The sequence below is a fragment of the Nothobranchius furzeri genome, chromosome 8 (assembly GCF_043380555.1).
Source record: "Nothobranchius furzeri strain GRZ-AD chromosome 8, NfurGRZ-RIMD1, whole genome shotgun sequence".
In the NCBI taxonomy this organism is placed as follows: domain Eukaryota; kingdom Metazoa; phylum Chordata; class Actinopteri; order Cyprinodontiformes; family Nothobranchiidae; genus Nothobranchius; species Nothobranchius furzeri.
Genome location: NC_091748.1, coordinates 81,019,092 through 81,029,091, shown reverse-complemented (window position 1 = coordinate 81,029,091; position 10,000 = coordinate 81,019,092). Strand labels below are relative to the sequence as shown.

The following is a 10,000-nucleotide window of genomic DNA, read 5'->3' as shown; positions in this document are numbered from 1 at the left end:
ACATCACCCCGCTTCTCCTCCAGCTTCACTGGCTGCCAGTCAACTTCAGGGTTCATTTCAAGATCCTGGTTCTGGTCTATAGGGCCTTACATGGACAAGCACCATCTTACATTGGTGATCTTCTTAGTCCCTACACCTCCAGCAGGTCCCTGAGGTCCAGTGATCAAAGCCTACTGGTTGTGCAGCACCAGGCTAAAGGTCAAAGGTGACAGATCATCTGCTGCTGTGGCCCCCAGACTCTGGACCTCTCTCCCCCTGAGCCTGAGATCAGTGGACTCAGTGGTCTCCTTTAAAAAGCAGCTGAAGACTCACTTGTTCAAGCTGGCTTTTGTATGACCTTCTTCACCTCTCTCTCTTTATTCTGCTCTCCCCACCTATTCCACCTTCCTCAGGATCCACTGGTTTCCCTCTTTCCTGTTCCCTCTCTCTCTTTCTTAAGATTTTTTAATCACAATTGTCTATTTTTTGCTCATTTTAAATATATTTTCAACCATTTTCTACATTGTTTATATTTTTACTTTTTTGTTTTGTTTTTGTGAAGCGCCTCATGATTTTTATCTTGAGGCGCTATAGAAATATTTTCTTCTTTCTTCTTCACTTGAACAGAAGTTACAAAAAAGTTCACCCCTCAGAGTGTAAACTAGATCTATTAAACCTAGAATGGCTTTTGAACCAGGCTGGGAACATGTTTATTTCTGCTGTGAAGTTGCCTTTTTAACGAGTCTATGAGGATTTGCTCTCTTCTGCTGCCAGCCCCTAGTGGATGAGGGTGGAACTGCAGGTTTAGCTGTTTGGTGCATATTTGCTGCAGATCTACGGGAGCTCGGCCGAAACGAGCCTCATCTACCCATCACTACCTACAAACCCTAAAATGTATTAAAGATAACCGTGTTGCGTTTATATATGAAGTACTGTCTAAGAAATGCACAATAAGCCCTAGATTTTTTATCTTCTTTTTCTTTGTGTTATTTTGATTGCCTGCTCATAAGTCAAGTGGACTGAATAACACGTTTTCCTTTAATGTTCTGTACTTAAAATTGTGAATAAAACAAAAACAATGTTAGTTGGTTAATAGTAAACAGTAGAAATGCAGCCGCTAACGCTAACTCACCTATCCTCCCGATTCCGGAGCCGTAGATAGGTGGAGGAATAATCGTTGTTTACTGAGAGAGATGGTCACTTAAACTGAATAACGAGCGTATTTACCGTCGACTTGGTTTTAGATACGTTCAAACAGATTTAAGAGGTTTAGTAGGTTTCTGTTATTAAAAAACGTCTTGGGTACACTCATTTGAAAACGTACAAAGACCCCGTGTACACCAGCGATATGTCAAGCTGCCTAAAGCGGTGCCTGGTTATAAAATAATAAAGAAATGTTTGATTGAGAAATATGAGTTAAAATGTAGGCTCGATCTAATCCGAAGGCAAAACCACTATTAGGTGTGTAATAGCTTGTCTGATAATAACATTCAGATATTACTTATAGCGACTCTTTTCCCGAAAGGCGCCGCGGGCAGGCTTTACTTCACACTGGATGCACAGATGCTTCTGGCCGCTGCCCAAAGTTTCCTCCCTTTCCGAGTTAGGTCTAGCTGCAGACGCAGCCCCGGCTAAACACGCCCCCCGCCAAACACGCCCCTATGTACAAAACACGCGTGCACGTACGAAGACGACAACTGCGTGTTGCAAGAGATGGAAATGACGGTTCAGGTAAAGACAGATTTATATTTTTACAACTTGCGAAGATTTTGTACTAGAAATTTGAACCTTTAAGACATAGTTTGATAGCGCATTCGCAATTTTTTTCTGAAACACTTTTATATAAAATTAAGCATTATTGGCAGTGGGGGAAGACGTCATGGACGCAAAATATTTTTATATAATTTTTAATGGACTACATGCAAGCCTTTTGGCCAAAATAAACGTAACAATAGGCTATTTATTTGACCGTTTATGACTCCTCATCTAATAAGCAGCAAACTCACGACGGCCCGGAGGTATTCTACAAACACAAGAACAGTGCTAATGCCTACATGTATTGTTTTCACATTGTTTATGACAGCCTCTAGGTGTGAATGTCATTTTTACTAATTGCTATTTATCTTTGTCTCATTAGTGAGAGGCAGCTGATGTTATATGCCATGGAACTGCTCATATACTCGGAGAAATTCAGAAAAGCTCTGAACTCATCTCATTGTGTGGACATTTTTATTTTTTTTTTCGAAGGTTTTTGTAAGGGCAATAAAAGCTGCTGCTGGGTGTTTCATTTGTCTGAACTTTTTTCTAAAGCCAAACTTTTCTGCTTTTGTGTTTACAGTATATTCTTTACAGATTAGTGTATGGTCAATATCAGTTTACTAGTTTTGTGAATTGTATACTTAATGCAAAATATTTTTGTAATTTCTAAATCAATCCATTTTGTGTCAAAGGGCCAGCAATTATTCCTGTTAACAGAATATATGAAATGCATATATACACATGTAAATATGCCTAAAAATTACACACCAGCAGCTTTTCACTGTAAAGAAGCAATAAAAAATCATAAATAGTAACATAAATATTAACTACTCACTCGTATGAACTTAGACCCACTGTTAGTGCCTGTAAAAACAAATGGTTTAAGGGGTTAATTAAAACGATTACCACTAATTACTTTTTCTGATATTTAATTTCATTGCATTTAAAATAAACACTTGCACATACATTATTACTCACCTGCTAACTTAAAGAGCAAGTAACGTCTAAATTAACTTTTTTTTGCTGATGAACTGTATAAATGAGTGTCTAATAGTGTTTTAAATGTGTGTATTCATTATTTTAGCATTTTGGTGCATTTTCTTAAAAAATTAAAAATTCTGCCTAAATACCACAGTATAGCTCCACCTTCAGCTTAAAACATAGAATTTGACTCATTTTGAATAAATTTTAGCCAATGGCTAAAGAGTAAGATACTACGTAATCCAGTAGAGTACTACGTAGCAGCTCTGTGTCAACGTTATAAAAGCATCGAGCGTCTCGGCCACGCCTTGTGGCGAGTTGGGAGTTGGATTTGCATGAGAGTGTAGGAGGCTAGCCGTAGTTCAGCATTAGCATATAGCATTAGCATACCCTAGTCTTTAGCATAGCTTTTAGTGTTATACATACTTATTTAGTGTTAGCTTGGCTGTTGGATATTGTAGTTTAGTTACTGTTTGGCTGTTAGTGTAATTAGGAAAGTAGTTCGGGTTTAGTGCTCCATATCGTGTTAGCATGGTGAGATGGTGTAGTGTAGTATGGTTGCGGAGCTCTGTCGGGTTGCACTCCTTTCCGCTGGACTTAGAAATTAGGCGCCAGTGGTTGCGTGTCTGGAAAACATTCAGCTCCCGCCTGGTGCTGTAGTTTGCAACCAGCATTTTACCCGCGATTCTGCACGTCTCCGTTCCAAGAGGGAGGCTGTGCCCACCGTGGCTCTTCCGCGATTTAGATGCAGCCCACCGACTCTGCTCCCCCACCATGACGGGCTACAGTCTGAGGTGAGTAAGCTAAATAAAAGTTTTAACATCTTCTAAAGACAATTTCCTACCTAAATGCAAAGTTTGAGAGACGTGGTTCACTCCATTTAGCTAATATCAGCCTGCACTGCCTTCGGACTGATTTGTCAAGTTCACAAAATGTGGAACGGGATGTAAGGTTAGAATCAGCGGCGAATCGGAACATATCTCGAAGCCCTGGCCGACAAAACGGTCCACATGACTGTCAGGCTCAGAGAAAATTCGGGTTGTTTTTGTGTCAGTCGGTAATTCAGCAACAGTGACTCTAAACTGACGCAGCACTAGTTGACAGACAGCGTTACAGCGTGAAATCTAGCACAGCGTGACCCGGTTCCGTGAGGAATTCTGTTCAAGAGGTCGCATTTCAGGGTCTCCACATCATATGTGACTGACTTTTACTTTATAATAACATCACACACTAGGAATGTTATAAAGCGCCTATATGGGACAGTTTCTTTTGTATTTTATCTGACTTTATAAACATCAATGTGCTTCTATTTTTTTTCAGGCTAAATCTACCCAAGACACTGGCTGTCAGACTGATTTAGTAATCTGCAAGAATGCACTTGTCCAGGCTGACGTGGTGTTACCCGTAGCAAAGGTGAATTATTTTTAATAATCTTCTATGTAAACATTTTATTACCTTCTAGTTTTAATTTGTTTTACAGATTGTTACAAGTGATTTTATGCTCTTTTAAACATTTATAAATGTGCTGCTTCTTTGTTTTTATAGAGCTCACAGCCTCAGTGTCTTGTGACACAGGGACCATGACAGAAATTCATCTTCCAGAAGGTCCCAGAGCATCCACACCTCCTGAAAAGACCACGGTGTGAGGTGTCTGCTGTTGATTCCAGCTTCCACCTCAGTGACAGTGCAAGCTCAGTGAACTGTTCAAGGTAAAAAAAAATTAAAACATTTCTGAATTTTTAAGATATTAACAATTAAATAAGTATGTGATTACATCATGAAGGAGGCTACTGATTCTGGCCCTGTGACACTTGGTGGTCACCACCAGGTGGTGACGTGTGAGCTGATTCACCTGGTAAATAACTTTTAAATTAAATATTTTGTTTTTGCTATCAAAAGTAAATTAACTAGTAACCTGCATTACTGCAGGACACTCAGCAAAATATGGACTCTACACCATGAGGCAGGCACACGTTAATAACTCTATAAGAGCACATAAGGTAAGCAACACCACATATTATTGTACACTGTCCTGGATTTGTTTTCTTTCTGCATCTCATCATTAGCCTGGCTGATCACCTGATAACTCCTGTCATCTGGTTATGACAGCATGAGGATGTCCTCACACACCTGTAACCTATCAGCTCATCTGGCAGAATAGAGAGAGAAGAGACAACACCACATCTCCTGTTCCTGGAAAGCCTTCAGCCATCCTTCGATGACTGAGAACCTCCATCAGCTCTGTCTCCTGTCTGCCTACAATTATTATAATAAATATTGTGTTTGACAAGTTTTTTGTGCTGCCAAATATCTCATTTTGATTCCAGTTTTGATATTTTAATGGATATTTATAAATTACATTAATTGAATTATCACATTGTCGCATGTTTAACTAGCTCTATTGTGATGAACTAAACTAGCACCTCACTGTTAAAAGCTCGTTTTAATTTCAAGCATGTTTAAGTATTTATGGACATGAACAAAAACAGGAAATATATAAATTGAGATTTATTTAATTAATATAACAAATAAGGGGGAAAGAGTCATTGAAAGGCACATTCTTCTGGAAGTTCCTGATCCCGACGACATCAGCAGGAGACCAGCTGCAGACACCAGAGGATCACCTGCAACCAAGAGCAGCTAGTATCAGTAAATAAATAATGAAATCAGGGCAGTTTTAATGGGCTGAACACATTACAGAATAATTTTCTCATGGTATATTTTCATAACTTTATGCAGCAGACTAGCTTGAGCCCAGATCTCCTGGAGAGCTGCTATCCAGCACGTTTCAGTGGATTTTCCTGCTTTAACAGGTTAGATAAGCTGTTAAGCAGCTCAGCTGTTTGTTGCTGATTAAAACCAGGTGTGTTGATGCAGATAAATCTCTAAAACATGCTGAATACTAGCTTTTTAGGGCCATGGAGACAAACCCTGCAGCTAATCCAATGCTATGGCTAACGGCTACTTACGTTCAGAGATGGGTCTGTTGGGTCGGTTCCAGTAATTTCAGGCAACTCACAAACTCAAAACAATAAGGCTCATGTCCGCTTGTCTCCTCCAAATAGACTTGGTCCCTTTCTTCTCGAGTGTCTGGGTAAGGAGGGGGAGAAACGTCCTCCACTTCTAATGACTGCTCAGAGTGAAGGGAGCTAGCTTCGTCTAGTTAGCCGTCTCTTCGTCACTGCCACGGCTCCGCCCTCTCGGTCCTCCAGGCAACGCCTACTAATGTTGCAGTTTTCAAAATTGATACGTGGGTGGGGTAAGACTCTGAGGCACACTTGACATGCACTTTAAGTAAGCATAGGTATGTTGTGCCTATTGTCCGGCAACTGATTATTGTCCGGCATTTGTTGGTGGTATCTGTGTTTTATAATCTCACTGGGGATGGCCATAAAGTGTGTATGCAAGAAAAAAATCCATACATTCATATTTAAACCTGGAGTCCTGTTTGTTTAATTACATTATTACTATTTCTGTATAAACGCAGGGGCGGCGTTGTATAAACGCAGGGGCGGCGTTAGGCCCGGCTACTTGGGCTGAAGCCCCGGATGTTTCATAGGAAGCCCCGGATCTAAATCATGGAAGTAACATGCAGTACCAAAGTCCAACAGAGAGGGCGCAGTTGGCAGTAGTTTGTATACAGCCTGCCTGAGCCTCCACCACTGAAGAAGAAGCCCTTCAGCAGCCGGCTTCTTCTACACTCTCTGCCTGAAACGCATGAGTGAAGATGGACATAAGGACGTTTTTTAGACCAAAAGTACGGCGACAGAACCCCAGCTTTGATGAGACTGGTGCTGACTCAGGTTTGTGAGTCTTATTTGAAAATATTTGTTGTGCTGCTGGTTTGCCTAAAGTTAGCTTACTATCAGGTAAAGTTGTTGGAGAAAGAAAGGGAATATTTACTATCATCTCACACTAAACACTAACAGGAACAATACTCTGCCCTGAAAATGCTGAATATGTAGCTTCAGATTAAAAATTATGTGGTACAAGTCATATATGATGCTGACTAGTGCGTGTCACGTGTGTGTGTGTGCGCGTGTGTTAAGCCCAGGTTGTTCTTCAGTCCTTAATCCGCCCCTGTATAAACGTATTCTTTCAATTGTGTTGTTCGCTGGGAGGGTTTAAAACACAGCTCGATCACCCCCGCCCACTGGGAGGGCCACCGCCGTTATTGAGCTCGGGGGTAGCTCAACGGGCACATGGGGGCGTGTTTTGTCGGGGGGCGTGTTTGGACGGGGCTGCGTCTGCAGTCGGACAGTCCTACGGTGGCCCGTAGGTCCCGTCACAGCCGTGGCGGCAGCTACACGCAAAGGAAAAATGCTAAAGCTAGCGAAAATGGAGCAGGAATATTAAGGAGCTAGAGCAGCTTCACGTCCATCAGCAGCGTTTGTTCACAACCGTTTTCAGGTAAAGTAACTTTGTTTATTCTAGAAGCTTTCAGGACTTACATGCTAACTTTAGATGGCTTCATGTATGTTTTAAGCTACAGAATGAACTTGTTAAACGTACACAACACATTACTACTGAGTATTATCATGTAGGTAATTATAAACCAAATGCATTATAAATGTTGAATGCAGCAGGATGTTTTCTAATGTAAATTGGACCTTAGAACTTCTTTTGCATCAAATGGGTAAAACGTTTCCAAAAACAGGCTTTTTAATGAAATAGTGTGACAGTGTGAGCATCCTGTCACAGTGTCCCGATTGATCATGCGCCCTGGCTACTTGACCAAGGGGATGTCCCTTTGGCTGACTGGTTAGAGTGTATGACTCTGACCTGGGAGTCTGGGGATCGAATCCCGCCCGGGCCCTCGTTTATCCACCTTGCCACAATAGCATTGAAGTGTTTTCAGTGTGCATTTGTTTATTCAATTTAAGCCTAATAATGATTAGATCTGTCTTAAAAATGTAAATTCTCTGTAGTTTTCCCTGCTGCTTTTCTTTAAACTGAACAGAACCAGTGGCCTGCAGATTATAGGTTTGTTTTACATTTTTCAATTAAAAAAACAACTCTTTTTTTTTATCTGTTACAGGTCAGCATGCACTGTGCTGCACATCTGCATCTGTACTGGTGAAGTTGTGGGTCTGGAGGATGAGTCCGAGGAAGATGTGTGTGGAGGTCAGTGGTGCTCTCTCCTGGATAGGGGTTGCATGACAATTTTTTTTTAAAGTCGACAGTCAAGTAATGAAAATCGAGTCGACTTCGACTAGCCGTTGATGACGTCATACACCTGAAGCGGGGGGGGGGGGGGGGGGGGGTCGGTAGGTTCGCTGGAGTTTTTGACAATTAAAATTGCGCCCACATTTTCAAAGTTAAACACATTTCTTTTAACAACGGTAGTTTCTGCTTCAGCCCTCTCCCCCCTCCCCCTGCTTCAGCCCTCTCCCCCCTCCCCCTGCGCAGCAGCAGCAAACTCACTGATGCGCCTGCAGCCTCTCAGAGTTCCTGCTGCTCTAAACATTAAAATAATTATTTCATTTTCTGTTCCTCACTTCTGATGACCTTCAATGGTGTCTGTTTGTTGCAACAGCAGGTACAAAAACTAACTTGTTTTTATTTGACTATTTTTCTGTCCTGCCTGTTTATTATCTTCCTGCATCTCCTCTCAGTCCTAAAGAGAAACTGCTACCTGGGGTCATATATATTCACCTCATGAGTTACCTTTCAACTGCAGTTCTAAAAGATCTAACGACCGCTAAAACAGCGGAGTGCTTGCCGGTCACCGGCCGCATCAGTGAGGTGCGTCACCGATGACAGAACAGGTGATGCGCCCCGATCCACAGCAGCAAAACGCATCAGACACAAATAAAAGAATAAAAGACAGAAAACATAAAAGGAAATGAGCCGACATGAACGATCACGTGTTAAATTAGTTTTTGAGGTGGCGACACCTGATTTGATAATGTTACTGTGGCCGTGCTCAGGACGCAGATGTCTGGAGCGCGTCAACAATCAGAGCTTTGCATGCGCAAGCTGGTTAAGGTTAGGATGGGGGTGAGGGGAAGGTTAAATTGCAAGAGGGTAAAGGTCACAGTTTGGTTAAATGTCCGTTTTACGGCGGGTGTCGGTACCGACGCTCTGGCACAGCACGTCGCCTCCGCCTCGATCCAGACACACAGGGGCTCATCACCTGCTGTCTTTTCCGAGGACTGCATCTTGTCATTATCACGTGACAGCGACTAGTCGATGACAGGCATAAAAAGTCACTACAGAGCAGTGAGGTCGACTAGTCGGCTAGTTCATACAATCCCTAGTCCTGGAGGAGGTACCAGCAGACCACCACTACTGTTAACAGGCAAGTCATTCACAGAGATGTAACAGCCGTCGTCTGGGCCAGCCCAGCAGGCCCTGTAGATGGACGATGGAGTGGACAGTGAGAGGAAGCGTCCCAAAGCTCTCTCTGCAGACCGTCCTGTATGATGTTCCTCTGACCAGAAACGTCCAGCCACGGGTCTGCTCCAGCCCTCCATCCACGTCTGGATCCTCCTGCAGCAGATCCAGCTGCACTGTTAAAGACTTCCTGCTCACTCAGTTTAAATAAAGGATCCAGGAAGAGTCACTCAGGTTAATCCTGCTTTAACCGTACATAACTGGTCCATACTGGTTCTGATCTGTAAATAAGTGTAACCTATTATAAATAATCTTGTCTCCTTACCATCTTTTCATTTTCTGTTCATGTAACATGTTCAAAAACATCTGTAATAATAAAACTGGTGATGCAATCAATGACCAGAAAGAGTTATCAGTTAGTATTTGTTTTAATAAATGTGTTCAGATATCAAACAGCTAAATAACATCAACATGATGACAGTAGAAGGCCTCTCTCCCAGGAGGACCACCAGGTAAAGCCTCTCCTGACCCTGGACACCTGCAGTCCTACAGAGAATCAGAGACCACAGGTGACAAAAAGGCAATAAACACATTTTTACATTTATCCACATGAGAAGATAAAAATTATATTCTTCACTCAAACTTTTTACTTCATTATAACGTGTCAGCTGTGTAAATCCCTGAATGTAAAACTACTTTTCACAGCAGAACTTCTGTGGTTGTGTGTAAACAGCTTCACTCTTCACCTCTAAGCTTAATAAAAACGCTTCTTTGCTCCGTTGTCATTAAAACAAATGACATTTAATTCGCTACACACACACACACACACACACACATACACACACACACACACACACACACACACACACACAGGGGAATAACTGGGACCCGCGAAACAAACTCGTTCTGGCTGATTTCTGCCTAAAATGTAATTTTGAAAACAAAT

General features: G+C 42.0%; 3 protein-coding genes across 11 annotated transcripts in view; 1 reads left to right on the top strand and 2 right to left on the bottom strand.

The window, feature by feature from the left end:
* LOC139071602 (spectrin alpha chain, non-erythrocytic 1-like) overlaps positions 1-10,000 on the bottom strand; it is a 337,529-nt gene that overhangs the window by 201,049 nt on the left and 126,480 nt on the right. The window lies entirely within an intron of this gene.
* Positions 1-10,000, bottom strand: part of med16 (mediator complex subunit 16) — a 45,427-nt gene that overhangs the window by 32,516 nt on the left and 2,911 nt on the right.
* Positions 1,631-10,000, top strand: part of misp (mitotic spindle positioning) — a 57,348-nt gene continuing 48,978 nt past the window's right edge. For 4 of the 9 annotated variants that reach the window (XR_008560002.2, XM_054734936.2, XM_070554399.1 and 1 more), the window contains exon 1: positions 7,751-7,842. The gene's annotated coding sequence lies outside the window, so the exon portion shown is untranslated. Of the gene's footprint in view, positions 4,132-4,263; positions 4,428-4,501; positions 4,574-4,647; positions 4,719-4,784; positions 6,522-6,974; positions 7,129-7,750; positions 7,843-10,000 lie in introns of those variants that run through there. The other 5 variants (XR_011521449.1, XR_008559998.2, XR_011521448.1 and 2 more) reach the window with 5 other exon arrangements.